Below are 19,987 nucleotides of genomic sequence, written 5' to 3'. Positions count from 1 at the left end.
AAGATACAGAGCTGCACAATCATTCCCACAGCACTGAGGGTCAAACACTCCTTCTCACAGCTGAGCTGAGCAGACCCAGGTGGGAGAAGATGAAGAGAGATAACAAATCAAAACCTGGGGCAGGGAAAGGGGAATGGTGCCTGGTGTGGCTCCCAGGACAGGGCTGTGTGTGTTCCTGGCCACAGGAGCTGGTGGCTCATGTGCTGTGTAATGCTTGGAGTTTGGACATGGCCTTTGAGTTCTCCTCTCAGTTCCTTTTATTCCCTGCTAGGTTTACACAGCCTCTCAACTTCTAGTGTATATTTAGTACAAAGAAAAACACCATTAAAATGCCGAGGAGGCTTTCTAGACAATTGCTTTATTATATTAAACCAACTTCAAGTCTAAACTCTGCTTCTGTGAAGTTACTCACTGGATGGGATGCTTCAGACCTAAATTACCGACCAAGTGCAACTGTCACCAAAAACAGCTTGGAGCTTTCAGAGGTCAACCAGAGCAGGCAAGAACTTTAACAAGAGGACCCCTGACCTCAAGGATCTGCACACAGCCCTTCTGCATCAGCTGCTATCCCAAAGACAGACATCCTTCACTGCAGGAGGCACCTTCCCCAACCCTGGTGCTGCCACCTGAGCAGTGCTGCAGCTCTGAAGTGCCGATGCCTCTGTGTGCAGCTCTCTGGCACACGCTTGCTCTGCTCCTACCGATGCTTCAGAGGAGAATCAGTCTGAGCACCACAGCCTGTTTGTCACCCAGTGAAACCCAAGAGCTGCATCCATTTTTAGCACCTGGCTGCTTGCCTGAAGATATGTTGCATTATCTGACTAACACGTAAGGGAACAAAATGAACTGCAGCTCCCCCTGCCACTTATTTACCTTCAGTTTAAACAGTGCCTCTGCAGCCCGCTGCACTCCCTCCTGTGCACCCATTTACTCAGCACCTCTTGCAGGGCTGCTCTATTTTTAAAAGCGTGCTGCTGGCTTTTATCTTCAGCTGCCTTTTTTTTTTTTTTTAGCTCTTGTACTCTCTAAACTTACTTAAAACATGTTGGTAGATAAAAGTAGAAGGGGAGATATAGCAAATGCATCGTGTTTGGCATTGGTAATTAAGAATTAAGGCAAGAGATAACAGCAGAGGTTAAAAATGAAGCACTAAGCTGAACAGCAGTGGTGCCTGTGCTCAGCAGGTGAGCTGGGATGAGGGAGCTCTGAGGCCACAAGCACTGCATGCCACCGGGTGCTGAGTGCACCAATGCATCACCCCAACACATGTAAACCACTTCAAAATCTGGGCATCATTAGAGCTAGGAGTCCTGCTCCCCTGAGGTGTTTCTTTGTTGTTGTTGTTAAACAAATTTGGTGACTCTCTTTGCCAGGTTTGTTTCTGCCCTATTTGTATAAAACCTTCAGTTATAATATTTTGGTTGCATTTTGGTTTCTGTCTGTTTCATGCTATCCATAGCCTTTGTTTTTTCTCTATGGATTTAACCTGAAAACTTAGAGGAAATCACGGGCTCGTGGACTTATGTACATGTTATGGCTTCCCACAGTGCATCTGTCTCTGTATATGGGGGAAATGCTCCCTCGGATGGAGCAGGAGTTGGGGCTTTGTTTGCCTGACGCTCAGGTGCCAGCTGTGCCCTACAGGGCTGCCCTGTGCTCCCATGTGCTCCTGCAGCAGCCCCATAGCAGTCTCTGGTACACTGTGCACGTCTGGGGCTGAGCTCAGCTCCATTTCACATTCAGGCTGTCTCAGAGCTGGTTGGAATGAGGGCTCGCTAAAGCTCCCATCAGATGCTGACGGGCCTTTTTGTGCCAGGAAAACGGATGTGTGCGACAACAGCAAAAGTGCCTGGAAGCATCCCAAAGGCTGAGTGAAAAAAGGGAATTTTGAGTGACACCAAACAAAAGGAGCAGTGATTTAATCGCTGCAGATGGGGAGGGGGGAGCGGTGTCAGGAAAAGCAGGAGGCTGAGATTAGCCAGGCAATAAAATGAAAATGGGCAAGAGGTGGAGCAAACTGTGCTGAGATAAGGGGAGGTGGATTTCAGCGGTGGCAGATGGAGGGGGAGCTGGCAGCCAGAGAGGGAACAAAAGAAAACCCAACAGGTAATAAATCTGTAAAAATCTCCATCAACAACTTGAAATACCATTTCCAAACTGCTTTCTCCAGGGAGCTGTGATTACAGCAGATGGATGTGCAGGGCTGCGTGCTCTCCTCAGATGCACTGAGGACCTCCAGTCAGGTGAATGGGGCCTGAGCTCCTCCAGGCAGCACAGTCCTGCCACAACAGAGTCATCAAACAGCAAAAGGTGAAAGAAACAGCTTCTTCCTTGGCTGACCATTTGACTCAGCCTGAGTCAGCAGCACAAAGGCAACGTGCTGTGTTTCCTCGAGCCCTGCAGCAGCACACTGCACCAGGTATCAGTTCTGGGTGATAAGGCAGCTGTTAGTGAGAAACTCATTAATGAGTAAAGCTGGCAATAGGTGATTGATAATAAGCAGGCACCTGGCCACTTTTTAGGAGTCATTAAGGCCTTGAGCACAAAGGTTTTAGCAGGTAATCTCTAGAATATCTTCAGCTGTGTCATCTTGGAAAGGCCATGATGTGCCTTTGCAGACTTCTGTGTCCCCCACACAAATCCCCCGGTTGCCCACTGCTGCAGGTGGGTCTGTCCCAGCCCTCCCTGCCTCCATTTCATCTGTTAGATGAAAAATCATTTATTTGGTATTATATTCTGGGAGAAGGGAGAACATCTGGGTACTGCAAGAACAAAAAGGGAAATAGGTGAAATACGAGGGTTGCTGTGCTGGCAATTTCCTACCCAAATGTAGGCATGGTCCCACTGCTGCTGAGCTGGGTTCAATGAGCCCTACTTCCAGGCTGCCCCTTCCTTATACCCGTGTGGGTCCTTCTTTCTCCCTCTGCCTCTTCAGCCTATGTAACATCTCCCTAGCACAAAAGAACAAAATTTTACCATAAAAGGGTATAGATGATTGTTTAAAAAAAAAATAATAATTATGCTTTAAAGGCTTCCACTAGCTTTCCCACATCATTTGCAACAGGTAGGGCAAAAAGGATCCTTACTTGTGGCCTATAACAATCATAGACCAGAAATGAAATTTCACAGCATGCACGGAGAAAAGACCAAATGTAAAGGAAAGGGGGGGAAAATGCAGCCCTTCCCCAGCTGTGAGCAGTGAGGGGGCACAGGGCAGCAGGGAGCTGGGCTGGAGCTCTTTGTCCAGGAGCTTTCTTAGAAGCCCCTGGGACTCCTCACCATCGGCATGTGATTGGGAACAAGAAGCAGTTCTACAGTGCTGAGATGACTGCAAAATCGGGGCAGCCTGTTTGCTTTTTTTAAGGGCATTTTTTTTCCCTTAGGGAAGCACTGCGGTCAGCCAGAAGTTCTTGGACAGACGGTGGGAGTTAAGTGCATGAAATCCAACACTCCGTGTCATATACCAGAGGTCAGGCCCAGGGTTCCTTCAGATCCAAAGCACAAATGCAGCAAACGTTTTCCCCCCCAAGAAAGCCCTCCAAAGCCCACTTCTGGGAAACACAGAGCAGAGGCAGAATGAGATGGGAGGGCAAAGTCAGCCAAGCGAACACAAAGCACTGGGAGTTTACAGCTGATGTCAGTGCCTATGGATCCCAGGGGCTGGCTGAGCCGCAGCACCGCCCCGCAGGGCCCAGCAGTGGCAGCCCGGGGTGCGGGTCCTTGTGTGACCCCGCTGTGTCTCACATGCTGTTCTCCCTCCTCCAGGCTGAGCCAGCTCATCCAGCTCGAAACTCCGACTAAAAACATCATCTAAAAACAGCTCCTCGTGCTGGTGCCCAGAGGGGAGGAGCAGAACCCAGCGGGCACAGACGGAGCTTCAATAAATAGCGGAGCCTACAGGACCGGGAGGGGATGGGAAGGATGTCACAATGACAGCAGCAGCTCTGCACAGGTTGGGATGCAGGATGTGCAGCTGCCATGCACCCGGTGCACCCTGCACATGGCTGTGGTGAGGTCACAGCTCCCCTGCAGCCTGGCCGGCTCTTGGAGCTGGTAATGAATGCTACAAGAGTATCATGGTTTTCTTATTACCAATTAAATGAGCTTTCCCGGGGTTGAAAACCAATCATTTTTCTTTCAAAGCTTCATGTATTAGATAGACACAGCATTAAAAAAAACCACAACACAGGACATTTGAAATGCTGTGTTTACTCTTCTCTTCGGAGGAGCTCAACTGTTCTCTGCTGGGATGCACATAAGGCCCATATTTCCACTCTAGGTATTTTTGGTCAGAAGGAGAAGATAAATAGTGCACTCCAAACGTCACACTTCAGCCGGCCCCAGCTAACTTTGGGCAAGAAAACCTCACACGGAACACCAGCGCATTTTGAGCCTGAACTGTAATTCTCTTCTCCTGGCAGGAATTTGTTGCTAATCGAGCCTATCTGCAGCATGGGAACCAACGAGTGAGGGCTGAAACCAAGGCTGTCAGACTCACTTCACTTACTGGTTATGAAATGGGACAAAACAGACCCAGAGTCACACGGAAACATGAGCACGGCGGTGACACGGCCTTCCATGCACAGCGTCAGCACTAAAAACAGCATATAGATGGTTTGGGAAGTTATAAACACCGACCTCATGATTCTATTCTGGGTTGGTCCTATGACAAAAAGGGGAAAAAAATAACCAAATGAAAACAGTGACAACAAAAACCCAACGGAAGAGCCCAAAGCAATGGGCAGCACTGCTCAGGGCCCACTGTGCTGGCTGTGGGATGGAGCTGGGGCCACTGACTGACAGCAGCACAGCTGCAGCTCCAGCAGCACAGCACTTCAGAGCTTCCCTTCTTCTTCCTCTTCTTAATTATCATGACTTTTTAAGCTAAACAGCCATTGACAGGTTACTCAGGCTGTGTCCCTGTTTAGCCTCCCACGTCCAATGTTTGGACGGCTATTCAGAATGGCTCTTCCTAATCTTCAGCATGTCACATTTTCTCAGTTGATCTCAAGTGTACCTCCAGATGTCCCCCAAGTGTGGTGTGGGGCTGACCTGCCCCAGATAGCCCTGCAGGAGGAACCTCGGGCAGCTGGTCTGGCTGGCTGGGACTCTGTGGGGCAGAAGCAGGACTGCAGCCCCAGCCGCACCTGCCCTCAGCCCTCCTCCACCCCATGCTTCCATCCACTACTCCATTGATTATTAAGAAGCATTAATCGGCAAATGTGGGGCTGAGAGTCCAGTGAGAGATGGGTGGCAGATTGTTTAGAAGCCAAAAAATTTCCATGAGATAATTTTTAGTGGAAAAAGATGGAGAAAACCCCCCTGTACCTTAAGTGCAATATAAATTCTTATCAGTGAGTGCTTTGATGTAGTTTCAACCTCTGAATTAAGTGCCACAATTCAAAAGACATCTGCTAACTGATGATTCTGCAAAGCCAGAAGTGCATTGCATACATTCAAATGAGCTCAAAATAAGCACAGGCACATCTGGTTTTGTGAATCAGATCAAAACAAAAACCGTTCTCTGTTGCTGCTGGTTTTGCCAGCAGTGGAGATGAAGGTGAGTGAAAGGCAGAGCAGATCAGACCTCTGAGGGTTGGGGTGTGCAGACAGCCCTTGTGCTGAGCCGGCCCACCCCCAGCATCACCTGTCTGCATCAGCACACAGAACTACTCCTGCCTTTTCCACACGGGAAAAAAGATGACATTCAGCCCTGAGTCCAGAGATGCTCCTTTGGCCCTGGGTATGTTGAGCACATGGGTCACACAAGAGCTGGAGCTGAGGAAGCCCTGGCTGTGTAAGTGAGGGGGACTTCTGCCAAGAAGGCTGGAGAGGTTTTCCTGTAGCTGGCCCCTGGAGAATGCTCTCTTTGACAAAATAAGTAAATGTAAAAAATCCATCCCTTGCAAGCTTGTGAAAGCGTGGCAATGCGCCATGGGTGTAATGGGCTTTTTAACTCCCTGGCAAATGTCCCCCACCTTAATGCAAACAGGAGAAGCCTATTGCAAGAAGTCCTCATCCTCTCTCCCTTTTTAAACGTAATTTATTTTTCCGTTTGCTCCTCTAAAGCAAAGCCATCGCATTGCTCAAGGGGCAGCCGTGCAAACTGCAGCACTGATCCCTGAGGCTGCAGTTCTGACTTCCCCAGCAGTTCTGCACAGCTTTCCCCAGCCACCCTTTCCCTGACAGCAGAGATGCTGCCCAACCCTGCTGCTGCAGCGCACTGCTGTGCTGCGAGCACACAGTGATAAACACAACCTCCTCGTGTGCTTCACAGGAGAGAGCTTTCTGCTCAGAAAATCACGTTTCCCTCACAGGGCCACCCAACCATCTGACTGAACACCTCACTAAATTGAAGATACCAGGACCTAACTCTGGCCCAGCCCTTGGCAGGACAATTATCCACAACCCTGTCCACCAGGGCCCAGTTTTCTCCTACAGAATCTGCCAAGAATTCCCTCCTGCCAACCTCAGCTTGAGAGCAGCCACAGGATCCAGGATCAGTGCTATCTGCAGCCCTTCCGCAGCCGGGCTGGCTTTGCTCCAGTGCCTGGAATGGGCTTCCGGAGCCATCCCCTCTTATCACCCATTGCGCCGATAATCAGCCTGAAACAAGCCTGACCTCCTGATTGATTTGAACTTTGGCCAACAGGAAAACACTTGTTGTAGCAGCACAGTCAGGCACCCAGCTGTCTGCTTTGTGTAACGGGGCAGTGGGGTTAAATTAAGGCACGTTCCCCACCGTGAGCACGGGGGAAGAATGGAAACTCACCAGATGCTGTCATCAGGCCCAGCAAGATGTGAGTGCAGGTGGGGCTGTCAGCTCCTGCCTCGTGCTTACGCTGCAGAATGCACTTCAAAGAAAAAGAAATTTTCCAAATCATTGAGGAAAAAGCCCTCATTTGTCACCTCCCTGCCCTCTCTGCTATCCCCACGTGCCCTCCCAAAGCCATCCCTGCGCTGAGGACACCTCCTGAGAAGGGTCACTGCTCATCCTGTGCACTCCATCACCAATGATGACCAACAAAACCTTGGGACTCAGGGAATGTTTCCAGGGCATTAAAATAGAATTGGAAAGGAGAAGATTTAGTTGAAACAAACAAACACGTTCATCAAGCTGCCATGGGCCAAAATCTGAAACTTCATGCCATATTTCAAATATGGAAAGGAAAAAGGACACCAAAACAACAGAAAACGGACAACAAACAGTAAGTGGAAGGCAATGCAAAAACCAGACATGCAGGAAAAACCAAGCTGGAGTAGATCCAGATCTCCCTAGCATTATAAAGCTATTTTATCTTAATGTGAAGGGGAATTTATGAGTTCGTTCTCTGCCATCTCCACAGGATTCAGTCTGGACAGACCCAAGGACTGAGAAAGTTTTTTCCTCAGTGGTTCCCACCTTGTGAAGGCACACAGCCACTGCTCTCCCGATGGTCCCACGCTGCTGCTGTGCAGGGCTGTGGCTGTCACACGAGATCTCGCCCTGCTCAGATGTGGCCACGCGGACAGCCCCGGCTGTGCTCACTCCCCAGCACGGTGTGATGCCCTCAGGTCGGTGGGGTCGTGCCTTCCCTCCTGGGGGTCTGCAGATCCATTCCTGGGCGCTGCCAGCCCCGAGGGGCTCCGGGAGGAAAGCAGCCCCGTGCCGCTCTGCTGCTGCTCCCTGCGGGCTGATAGCAGAACTGCTGTCACCCTGCAGAACCACTGTAATCGTTGAGCGAGTGCCAGAAGCCTTGCTCATCCTGGCTAACTCTTGCTGTCTCTTTAGAAGGGATACACAGATCCCCAGCGGCCTGCGGCCACCATACAACACCCTTTCTTTCTTACCAACACCAGTAAAGAAATGGTGCTACACACCCAACACCTGTGGTGCCTTCGGAGGAGTGCAGCCACTACTTCAGCCTGGTGGCCGAAGTGCAGCAGCGGTGCCTTCAGCAGAGATGTGCCCTTGTCTTCAGGGCTGTGCTGCAGCATGGAGCTCTGCACGAGGAGCCCTGAAGCACCATCAGGAGGAGCACAGTGTTCAGCACTGACTTGTAGGGTGCAAAGGAAGGAAGGTTGGAGAGCAAGAACTCTGCCCTTCAGGGCTGATCAAACAGCCATACATGAATATCCCACCTGCAGGGCCCCGAACACCTGGCAGCAGGGAGAGAAAAGCACTTCTGGGTTTTAAAATGTAAGAACATAACAACATTCTGTCATTTGGATCACGTCTCCATGTCCATTCAAGTTTGGAAAGTTAAATATAGCCAGCACCTTATAAAATATTAATTGAAGCAAGCGTTGCACTGGGACCCATGAATCACTGTGCATGTGTTCAGTGCTTACAAGTGTAGCTGTGGTGAGGACTTGGGCTCGGCCCCAGCTATGGTGCATAAGGGCAGATGGGCAATCTGCTGCTGCTGGCTTACCAAACCATGAACCACAAACCTGTCATCAGGGTGGGGACAGCTCCCAGGTGACAGAAGAAGGCCCACAAGTCAACAGCACAATTTGATGTTAATCCACAGCTCATGTGTCAGCTGTGAGAGTTAATGTTACAAGCACATCTGGAACAGACCCTAGGAAATGCTATTATTTTACCTGGTTGGCTTCTCCACTTTCTGTCTTCTTTGTGAGGTTGGCTGGGGCTCTCCACGCCCTGTTGGGGCTGCAGGGGTGAGCTCAGTCCGTTCCCCAGTGCTGAGCATCTGACTCATCCATCCAGGCACGGAGCACCTCACGCGTCCCTCCTCGCTGCTCTCAGCCACCGATTATCTCAGATCATCAGTGCTTTGGATGACCGAATAAACAGGATTATCCTCTCCCGGTGCCTGTTAAGTCAAAACTGGATGGTGATCCTATTAGTGGATCGCAATAGCGTGAGGATATCCAAGCAGGAGATTATCTTTGATTTGCTCTGCGGAGCTGAAAACAGTACTGGGAAATTTTTAATCTCCATGAAGGGGACAGTAGAGCTCACAGAAAGAAACCCAAATTCACGACCATCCCCTCGATCAGCTGCCTAGCTCAAAAAAAGCATCACGATCGACAAAGTCATACCCTTCTTTCATTGATATAGTAACGGATTTGGGATGCCAATGGAAAACGTCTTACATGCGTAGCCTCTTTCATCCAAACTGATCCCAGCAAGCCTTACAAGTGCCACATGCCAATGGCACGTGGGATTAACAGCACTTACAGGAGCCTCTCTGTGCTCCCACTGAGGTTACAGAGCACGGCAGGGGCACTCACTGCTGAGTCAGACATGAAATGGGCTGGAACAGGGCCAGGCTGCTGAGCTCAAGCCTTGCATTGTGCGGGAAGGGTTTGGGTCTGCGCCGTGTGCAGAACGACGGGGCAGGTTGCAGTAGGGCACAGAACGATGCTGTTTGAAACATCTTGGTAATACACCCTTATTTGTTTTTTTCCCAACACTTGAGGTTAAAAATATTGCGAGAAGTTGCAGAGGAGGAAATACTCATATCTCAATTAAAGTCTCCTTAAAGAAATGATTTGGTTTTTAATGCAGGATATCAGGGAAGCAAGCCAGCCAGCTCCCAACACCTTTTAATAAATGCGTGCAGAAAAATAAATTCCTTCAAAAGAAGCTTTGAAGAGTGTAATTAAGCATGAAAGTTACCATATATTAAATTATACATCTAGTAAAAAAGAGTCATTAGCCCAGCAAATGGGCTGTTAATGATTTCAGGTTTGCCTCGGGCTGCAAGCTAACCAACCTGTGATGAAGCAGTGGCTGGGCTGCTGCTGAGCCTGGCTGCTGCCACAGACCTTACCCGCTGCTTGGCAAGTGTGGAACAACCAAACCTGCTATAAATCACACCAAACGTGGCCTGTAGAAACAGCTGGGGTTTGGGGCAGGTGAAATGCCAGCTTTGAGGTGCTGGAAGCTCCTCCATGCACCAGACCCTGCTGTGCATCCAGCTGCACTCCGCCATTCCTGCTGGGTCTCATGATCCTCTGCGCCTGCCCAGAGGGTTCCCAACCCCACGGGGTCCCCTCCAGAGCTGCCACCACCCCACAATCCCCACCGCAGAGCTTTGGCTGAAGCCTGCCTGCCTTCAGCACTGAGCTGGCTGCCTGCCCAGCAAGGGGAGACGTGGCACTGAGGGGCACAGCAGCAGGGCACGGTGACATGGAGGCATGGCCACGAGGGCTCAGCTGCTCTGCTTGTTGCTGGTCAGCTGCCGCTCCCCTCCTCTCTCTGGGTAATTCCTCCCCTTCCTGTGGTGCACCCCAAAAGCACAGAAACCCATTTCCTCGCCAGGCCCTGAGCCCTGCTGTGTGCTCCCTGGAGAGCTGCTCACGGTCTGAGCTGACAGAGCACTTCCCCTGAGCAGAAACGGTGGGAACGCAGCACTCTGTGGGACGGTCCAACAGCAAAATGAGAGCTCTGTTTGATTTAAGGAAGCTCTTCTGTCACTGTTTTGTAACGAGCAGTTCTGGATAGTTCCGACTTTTCTTTTTTCAAGTAAAACGAAGAGGCGTTTCCCTCTTTTATGGTTCACATGATCGAAGGGCCAAGATTTATATTTCCACATAAGAAGAAATTGGATCCTGTCAGCAGACAGTGGCACAACGCCTGGCCCAGCTCCACCAGGACACAGCCACGGGCCAAACAGGGGAGGGGGCTTCTGTGGAAACAATGCCTACCAATAGCACCGAGAGTTAATGTCTCCTTTCCCATCTGCCCTTCTGATGACAGCACTCAAGGCACAACCTCAGGTGGCCTATTGGACCCCATTTAAGACATCTACGTCATTCTATGTCAGATAAGTCACATGTATGGTGCCCGGTCCTTCCTCCAAATGCTGTTGTTTCTCATGGTTATTCCTACAAAAAGAACATGGCTCGATTTTGGCAGCAGTTGCACAGACTTCAGGGTAAATATAGCCGTCGTTGACTTTCCCTGAGCCTCAGATACTTCTGAAAATAAGCTTTCTGGCACCCACCAAGGAACATGCTGAACATCTCCTTTAGTTACATGCCCCCAAATAAAAGGAACTCATAAAGTCCTTAAGAATTTGATTTGAGATCACATTTAACTGTCCTTCCAAGCATTCAGGCGCAGTCCACCTCTCACTCCACTGACAGCAGTCAGAATATCTTCAGTGTAATCAGCGGTGGCATCACAGAATATAACTGGAAAGTAAGAATTAAAGAACGGAATTATTCCTTTTTAACAGCCTCCCCTGTACGGTCCATGTGCACACCGGAGGCTGTTCCAAGGGCACCTGAGCTCCCACCACACTGACCCCAACCTCAGCTCACACAGCTCTCAGGCCTCTGTATTTAAAATATGCTTTCCAAATTTGTTTTGTTTGTAATACATTAAAAAAAAACAAAAAACAAAATAAAAAACAAAAAACACCACCCTTTCCCAGTAAAGCAAATAGATTTTCCAGTGAACTCCAGCACTGAACCCTGCAGCGCTTTACTATTTCTAGATTAGAGCATGAGCTTCACATTTTTTCCTGGAGAAAAAAAAATACAGGCATGAATTTATAATGCCACTGTAGCAAGCACAGGAGGCATCCTGGAACAGAAAACAACCTGAGCAACAATACTGGGCTCAAACCTTCCCAGAAGTTCAGGAGCAGCAGCAGCCCGCTTCTGCTAAGGCTGCACCATTCTGTGCCCCTGTATGTGGCTGCCTGAGCTGCACATCAGAGCTGGGTGCCCTGTAATGGACAGCCTGTGTCCCACTCCCTCTGGCTCTCTGCTGTTCCAGGGGTGCTCCCCTGAAGGGACCAACCCTGACACATTTTGTTTCGCATCCTACCAGGCTGGCACGGCATTAGTGTGGCCTTCACCACTCACACGTGAGCACAACAGATGAGCATTGCTTCTTGCTGAAAGCATCCCGGTCTGCCCTGAGTGTCCCAGGAGGGTTTCATCACCGCAGCTGGTCACGAGGTGGGAATCCTTTTCCATAAGGCATCTCTTGGTTAGGAAAAGTAAAAATAACAACAACAACAATTACATCCTTTCCCCAGAAGAGCATTTTGGAGGAAGCAAACCAGGGCTTTTCGTTCTGTCAGCAACCTGTTTGGAGGCATCGCCCACCCCTGCTCTCCTACCACATGGAGAAGATGAAATTAGCCTTCTGGAGCTGACACACCACGTGCTCATGATTTCATTCAGAAACATGAAGGATAAAGTAAACCCTTTCTTCATACCATGTTTCTTTTCAGAGCTAAAAAACCCTCTGGGGATGGACTGCAGCTGCCCAGAGCTGGGCTCAGGGGGCTCCGTGGGACTTCATCCTGCCGTGCAGTCCCCCTCACACACAACCACTGCCTGGGATCAAACTGCTGAATGGCACTTATTTGTGTGTCACTTCCTTGCACAGACACGCAGACACTTGCTGTGGGAGCTGCTGGGCATAAGCAGAACTGGAAGGGCACTGCTGTCTCAGGGAGGGGAGGGTGGCTGCCCCACACCCAGAGCTGCCTCTGAAGGAGCAGCTACTGCTATGAGAAGTGGAAGAATAGCTCTTGTTTTTAATTATCTGATCAAGTTTTCCATGCTAAATCTAATTGAAACAGCAAGGAGGGGACTGCATTTAAAGACAGACAAGGCATTTGCATCTGTTTTGCTGATTATAGTAGTTGCACATTTCACTTTAAACACCAATGGGCTGCAACTGCTATTCAAATGATATGGAAATTGGTACTCTATACTGAAATCTCCCTTAAGCAACAAAGGAAGGGATTAGCACATGGCTCTGCTTCTCCTTTTCATTTTACCAAAGCACTGTGGCAGTGGAAATCTGATGGCTCAGAAACAACACCTGTATCTTCTAATTTTTATTATATCAAGCTGCAGAATATTTGAACCATTTTGCATAACTATCATAATACTATTTTTAATTAAAATAACGGTCTATATCTGAAACACTGAATTAACTTCATTTTCGCAGGGCCTATCTATCCCAGAAATGCAGGTACACAAGTGATAGAGGACAGTTGCCAGCTGGGTGCCTGCACAGAGCCTGCCTCGCCTGCAGAAACCCAAGGAGCGCTCCTCACGGGGTCAGTGCCACCCAGGACTCAGCCCCTGCCCTCAACCCCCTTTCATGCAGTGCCACAGATGGCAATTTTTAATGAGTTTTAATGGGAACTTTGCACGAACGCACCTTCTCAGCACAGTTATCCAGGACTTGCTGGGGAAAGCAAAGGTGCACAGCTAACAAAGTATTTTAATGCAGTCCCCCTGCAGAACCACTGATAGAATTAAATTGTAATAGAGTTTGCACAGCTCACGTGTGTGTGTCAAAACTTTGGTGCTCGAGGGAGCTGCGATGGGGGAGATTGTCAAGTCCTCACCCAGTCGTGCAGTCCGCTGTGCTGGGAATGGCTGAATCAAACACTGAAGCACCGAACACAGTCACTGGGCTCTCACATTCTGCTGAGACACCTTCAGCTCTTCATAATAGAATGCAGACACGATTAAACAAAGCAACTCCTTTCTCTCAGTAAAATTTCAGTACGCAACCCACAGAATAGAGCATTATCAGTCCGGAACCACCCACATTACATAGGGACCCAAATTTGCTCTTACCCATGTGCCTCTGCATCCCCACTGCCTTCAGCGGATTTTTTAATCACAGACATAAAAGGGCAACATCACTTCAGAACATTTGCACTGTGTCCCTCACACTAAAACCGAAACAACAGGGCAGGCTATGGCACATTCATGCAAGAGCTCCGATAACTGCATTTGCACTTCTGGTTTTGTCAGCCTCACATGAATATTTACGCACATTTCCATGATGCGCCCCTGGTTTGCATAGGGCACAGGTTGGCAGCAGCTGAAAGCCATTAGCATCTGACAGCTGCTGAAAGAGCTTGTTTGGAACAAATAGGTGTCCTGTCCTGCAGAGCAGGCAGGTGATCGGGGCATCGTTAGGGGCTGTGGCTCTGGCAGCTGTCAGGACAAGGAAGGCCCTCCCTGTGCTGCTCAGCCCGGTCTGGAGCAGGGAGATTTAATTATCACCACCACATAATGGGTGGTTTGTAGGAGACTGAGACCTGACAGAAACAGATAGTGGGCAAACAGAGAACAGATCACAGCCAATGGAGTAATTACAATCCAAATAAGAGCCCATGAGCTGAGAGAGCAGATGTTGTTGTCCGTCAGCATCTCCACATAAAATGTATGTTTGAATAGTATTTGAGAAAAAGGCAAGAGTGTTACTTGCCTAAGAGCTATGGGATGCTGGTGGGAGATGCTCAGGGACAGGTCCTCACAGGGAAAATGCTCTTGGGAGCAGAGGTGGGGACATCCAGTGATGGGAACCGAGAGGGCCCAGGAGGGGGCACCTCCCCCTGCAACCAGCACCTCCCCTCCCATTGCAGCTAGAGCAGGAATGAGCTGGAGGCTTGTCATTGTACTCTGTGGTTGGGAGAGAGAGAGAGAGAGAGAGAGATGAGCACTGTGAAGTGGGCAGACAGCGCTGGGTGTTCCCACCTCAGCCACAGGGAGGTGGACAAAGCCCACAGAATCCTGCTGGGAACGCTGCTTGTACAAAGCGTACCCATAAGTGCCAAATACTCTGCAGCATCCATCCAAGCAACTGTGCTTTCTCAAATCCAGAATAAAAGCATTTGGTGGGCAGAGATGAAATCGAGTGGTCAAATATAAACAGAAGAGGTCCATTGCAAGGTCGCCCTTCTGGGATGCTGGAAATATATGCCTTCATCCCAGACCAAGAGCACAGCAATCCCATTCAGCACTATTCACACATCACTCACACCTCCCAGCACACATCTGTTTCTGGGGAAATACTTGAGAGCACATGGGGCTGGGCCTTTATCTCACATTCAGTGCCCATGGTTGCAATTATAAGCACAGCCATGGTGAATGTCTGCGCAAAGGACAAGCTACACATCCTCATGGTACTTCTGGGTCATTGCTTCACTGGTATTCTTGAAAGCGGTGAGCATGGAAATGCCCCCACTTTTCTGCAAGCATATGCATAACACGGCTCTAATTGACAAACCTTGAAGTTATCAAGAACAGCAAACCTCTGTGCCCAAAACCATGGGTGAGGAAGCGCCCTCCATTCCTCAGGGCTCACCAAGCATTACTGCCTCCTGTTTGCACTGTTTTTAAAACATGGGTTGTTTAAAATATACACAATTAACATTAACAAAGACCTGCAGTTCTCAGGGCGATTCGCTGGAACAAGCACTGCCTGCTGTCTGATGTGCAGTGACCTTTGGAAGTATTTTTAGGCACTGTCCTATAAGCAATGCTTCTTGCACCAATTGCTTCTGCCCAGATATAAACCAGCAGTAACTGTGAGAGCAGCATGGGATGGATTTGTGTTTTCTGAAACTGGGTGGGGGGGGAAGACAATTACTGAGGTTTGGAAGAGGGTTTAAGCTGCACAACTTTCTCATTTGTTTAATTCTAAAGCATACAGAGACTGCATGCCATGGGTAAGGACACTGCAGCACACGGAGAGCCAGCAGGAGGCTTCTCAACAGGTCACACCACAAACCAAACCCGTGCCAGAATTCAGAGGTGTAGGATGAAGGACTTGTTCCTTTTCACTTACATTTAGAAGTGTCACACGAGGGAGCAATCAGTACATGAGAGACGAATAGAGTTCCACTTCTTTTCTTTTTTATTTAGTTTGCCAAGGTTCCTGAAAGAAAAAAAAAAACACAACAGAAATAAAACTGAATGCAGAAATACTTGCTATGCAGGAAGAAAACAGAGTCTGATTGCATCAGCATGACCTGCTTTAGGTGATGCTGCCAGACGAGTTCCTTCCCTCTTCCATCACCCTTAGTTTCCTCGTTAAGCCCATTTCTTTAAAAGCCATCCTCAAAGGGCCAATGGCATCAGAACACTGCATTCAGAAGAGGTTTTGCTACTGAGCCCACAGCCCCAGCAAAGCTGCAGGTAAAGGGCTCGTGCAGCAGTCTGGAGCATCAGGAGTGGAAGCAAGTGCTTCTTCCAGAGTTAACATCTCTCAAAGCTGTAAGGCAAGTAGTTTTAATATACAGATAGAGGCAGTTAGAGACCTACCAGCTACTGGCATCTGTCTTGGTCACGAGGCTTCTGTAATAGAGTGCTGTGGCTCTGTCTGACCTGCTCCTCCCCAAAGCTCACCAGCATGGGCAATGGTTGGCCCTGACACTCCACAGGTGTGGAGGAGTCAGCCTCAAGGCGATGCTTCTCAGCAGATTCCAGCAGCATCACCACCATTTCAAGTAAAGATATCCATATCAACATTGAATTTGATGAGTGTTTGTTCTTCCTTTCCTTATTGACTGATTGAGCCATGCTGCTACATTCAGTCCAAACCATGCTGCTGTCACATGTTTCCTAACATCTGGTGTTGGGAAGGATGGGCAACAAGCTGAGAAGTCCAACCAACAGCAAGCTCTAAAGAAAAAAATACAAGTTTTCCATGAAATCAGATTGAAAGATCTGATCTGTGTCATTTTTTCTGGTTTAAACTTTAATATTAAATCCTTCCAGTGTAACGGTGCCACCAGCAGATAGTAGCGTGAACTGGTTCTATCTCAAAAATAGCTGAGAATACACATTTCTCAGTGAGGGCAATTCAAGCTTGTAAAAACATACCCTTTCATTTCTGAAAATGGTGTTTTGGCTGAAACATGGAAGCTGAAAAATCAGTCCCACTGTTCAAAATGTGACCTATCAGCAGATAACTCTTTAGGCTGATACTTTTCTGCACAAACCTCTTTCATGATCCTCTGTATACGTACAGATCTTGGAAGAACACAGGTTCTGCAGTCCTCTGTGCTCACACTTCTCACTGGAGACCACATTTCTCACCTTGCAATGCTATAACATGATAGAAAAGAAAATATGGTGGAAGAGTAGCAAGGTCTTTGGCTGCAGCAAGGGAGGACCTGTTTGGATGCAATAACAGCGGGTGCAGAAATAAGAGAAAGAAGCTGCTTACCTTCAGGATGCCTGTGAGGCTCTGTCATACAGAGAGATCTTCAGATGAGATACCTGCCCTTTCACTGACAGCCCTTAAATGAGGGCTGGAAGGGGTGGATCCTGGCTCCAGCCCTTCAGGTCACTCAGATGCATTGCTTACACCTGAGCTCCCTTGGGTTGGCCCTGCCTTCCCACCAGGTGCTGCATCACTGCTTCAAGCCATGGCGTACCATTTCCACTCCAGTCACAGGACACAGCTCTTAGAGCCACATGGGGCCCTCGTGGCAAACCCTCCACCCTCAGTCCCCATCCCTGCCACGTGCCCACATGCTTTCCACCACACACAGCAGGAGGGGTGCTGGCTGTGCAGGCACAGCACTGAGAGGAGCGATGCTGAGGAGCTGCTCGCTGTCATTTCCTGCAATTAAAGACTATTTATTTTTATAGCTCGTGCTGCCAACCCCCCCATCTGACTGTCACACTTGCTGAATTTTATTTTCGGAACATTGTAATTTGTTAGAGATCACATCCAACTGGTTATTTGACTGTCTGGGTTTAAATACCACCTTTGTAGCCAATCCCAGGGCTCTCTATCACAAACGTGAGCATTTAAGAGAATTTTCTCCATTTGTATCTCACAAAGGAATTCTCTTCGTTTAAAGCAAAGGATGGAGTTCTCTGCCAAGTATTTATATACAAATAGAATCACAGTCTCTGGCTTTGTGATAGGAGCTGCATCCTCAGGGTACAATTACGGCAATTATCTGGATGGGTCTTCTCACCAGTAACCTTTGACTCATCTCCTACGAACTGTCAGTCTTCATCATCAAATGGGGAAAGCAGTCTATTGTTTCTATTCAATCATCTGCTTCTGAGAAAGAGAAAACCCCACGATGAGGACAGCCTGCCTGCCCGTATCCGTGACCTCCTGCAGCTCTCCCGCATCTGCCAGGCGGGCGGCCAGGGCCGGCAGCAGCTCACTGTGCTGCGCTGCTGTCATGACGAAAGCAGCAGGCGCCCTCTGAAACTTCTGCATTTCTCTTAGGGATTTCAAGGCAAGCAGAAAAGATCCTTTTGCATGCAAAGTACAGATGCACCTCCCGGTTCTAAAAGGTGCCGAATGCCTCAGTCCTCAGTGGGGTCTGTTGTTCACTCATTATTTCTGGAACGTGGCCCCAGTAGGAAGAGAGCACTGTCCCAGCTCCCAGCTAACTGTAATGAATTACACTGAGCTAAAAGGATCTGCTATCGACTTGCACCTATGCAAAGATGGAGCATAGTCTTGCATTAACACTACCACTGTACTTACTGCCACATGGCTGGTACCGAAACACCAGCAGAAGCGTTGTTGGAGGGCACGGCCTGGGGGATACAGCCCATTTTAAATGGAGTAATCTTAATTTGGAGTCAGCAGTGCGAAGCTGTGTGGCATGAATGACTCAGTTCCAGGAGAACGTTTAATATAGGATGGTAAAGTAACTACTGTAAACATTTTTAGAACTTCAATTATTGTGAATTATTATGGCAAAACTACAGATGAATTGCTATAGCAGAAACTGGAAAAAAAAACAAAGCAAGAAACAAACTAAATCACAGTGGTGAGCTGCCACAGGAGTAAGAAGCTAAATTCTTCATCGTCAAGTGCCAATTCAAACAGAAACAGATCGAATGAAAACTGTCAGAAGATTCTTTACACCTTCGTAACGCTCACACACCCCCATAAGCTCCCACAGCCCCATAATGCTAGGCAGAACCCAACTGGTTTGCAACTGACTTCAAACAATAGCTGGGCTGTCTAAAGCCCAGCAACACCAGTGGTGTTTGCCTGAAGGCATACAGTATTAATGTCAATTGCTTTCAGATGCACGTTTGGTTTCTCAAACAAAACAAAAGATCAATATTAAACTGTGCAAGTGGAAGTTAGTGGAAGAGCTCACACCATCCTGTCCTGCACACCTCTGCCACCATCAGTGGCATGGAGCAGCTCCCTTCATTGCAGAAGGCAACACTGCATCTGTCCCCATGTCCAAGAGTTCCTCATTTCACTCTTCCTACTTTTGGAAGGTCTTCAGACTGTCAAGTCTGCATTTCCTTTATGAGCCTTCCATGCTACCAACTGAAGTTCCCTCCGTATTTCCTCCCCTTTGCCACAAGCCACGTCCATGGCCTTTAGTCGTGCTGCCATAGTGCTTTTACATCAGCCTAAGCACTGACCTTTACGAAGTTATGAATGTTGTTTCAATTTTAATACTTGGAGTTTAATGTCTCTGGAAGAGATTAACCACACCGGCTTAATGCCTTTAGTTCCTTGCACATTTGCTCACCGCTTTCTAATGTAACTTAATCACCTCATTCTGCCACACCCCTCAGATTCTATTTCTAGTTCAGTGAGATTATTTAAACAAGCAATAAGGCAGCGGCACACTGTATCATCAGTGGGTCTCATTGCTCCTAAAGGCAAATCAAATCCTAAAGAATCAAATCAGAGATTAATTTTCTTCTGTATTTCATCTTCCTCCTCTGTTCAGTGGAGACAGCCATAGCTGCTGCTGCAGGGAGCTGCCAGGTTTTCACAGCAACAGATACAATTAATAGAGCTGAGGGAGTGGGGACGGAAAGGAGGTGTGCTCACAGCTGTGGGCAGGGAGCTCTGGCTGCAGCTGTAGCAGCACAACGCCTTTGCTTTGCTTCCACCAGTACCAGTACTGCCCATCAGGGAAGGAACCAGGCAGCACTGCCATGAGGGTCACTTCAGGTTTGAGCTCTGAGGTCCCACAGCTGTCAGTGGGCTCTGTTTCTTTTACAGAACAAGATAACGTGCACCAGGAATGGGACAGCAAGCAACTGGCATCGGAGAAACCGCGGCTGTGTACAACTTCTAATTGCAATGTAGTTGTGAGATTGTTAAATAACCATAACAAATTAATTCCAACAAAAAAAGTCATCACTGTGAATACCTTCAGCAGATGACAGTCAGCGTGTTTTGCTAATCCAGAGACTCAGTAACCAGCAAGATTTAAAAGACACGAACAGAGTTATTTTGGATCTCCTCCTC

General features: G+C 48.5%; 1 long non-coding RNA gene across 32 annotated transcripts in view; it reads right to left on the bottom strand.

Moving 5' to 3' along the window:
• The window catches only part of LOC419322, an 83,370-nt gene that overhangs the window by 28,292 nt on the left and 35,091 nt on the right, over positions 1–19,987 (bottom strand). For 26 of the 32 annotated variants that reach the window (XR_006931944.1, XR_006931930.1, XR_006931931.1 and 23 more), the window contains 5 exons: positions 16,045–16,404; positions 8,587–15,658; positions 7,861–8,139; positions 7,403–7,673; positions 6,773–6,854 (listed from right to left, as the gene is read on the bottom strand). This is a non-coding gene — a long non-coding RNA (uncharacterized LOC419322). Of the gene's footprint in view, positions 1–6,772; positions 6,855–7,402; positions 7,674–7,860; positions 8,140–8,586; positions 15,659–16,044; positions 16,405–16,751; positions 17,006–19,987 lie in introns of those variants that run through there. The other 6 variants (XR_006931940.1, XR_005841323.2, XR_005841327.2 and 3 more) reach the window with 6 other exon arrangements.

This window comes from Gallus gallus, chromosome 20, assembly GCF_016699485.2.
Source record: "Gallus gallus isolate bGalGal1 chromosome 20, bGalGal1.mat.broiler.GRCg7b, whole genome shotgun sequence".
NCBI classification, from domain to species: Eukaryota; Metazoa; Chordata; class Aves; order Galliformes; family Phasianidae; genus Gallus; species Gallus gallus.
Note: the sequence above shows the minus strand (reverse complement) of the source record. Positions and strands in the feature narration are given on the sequence as shown.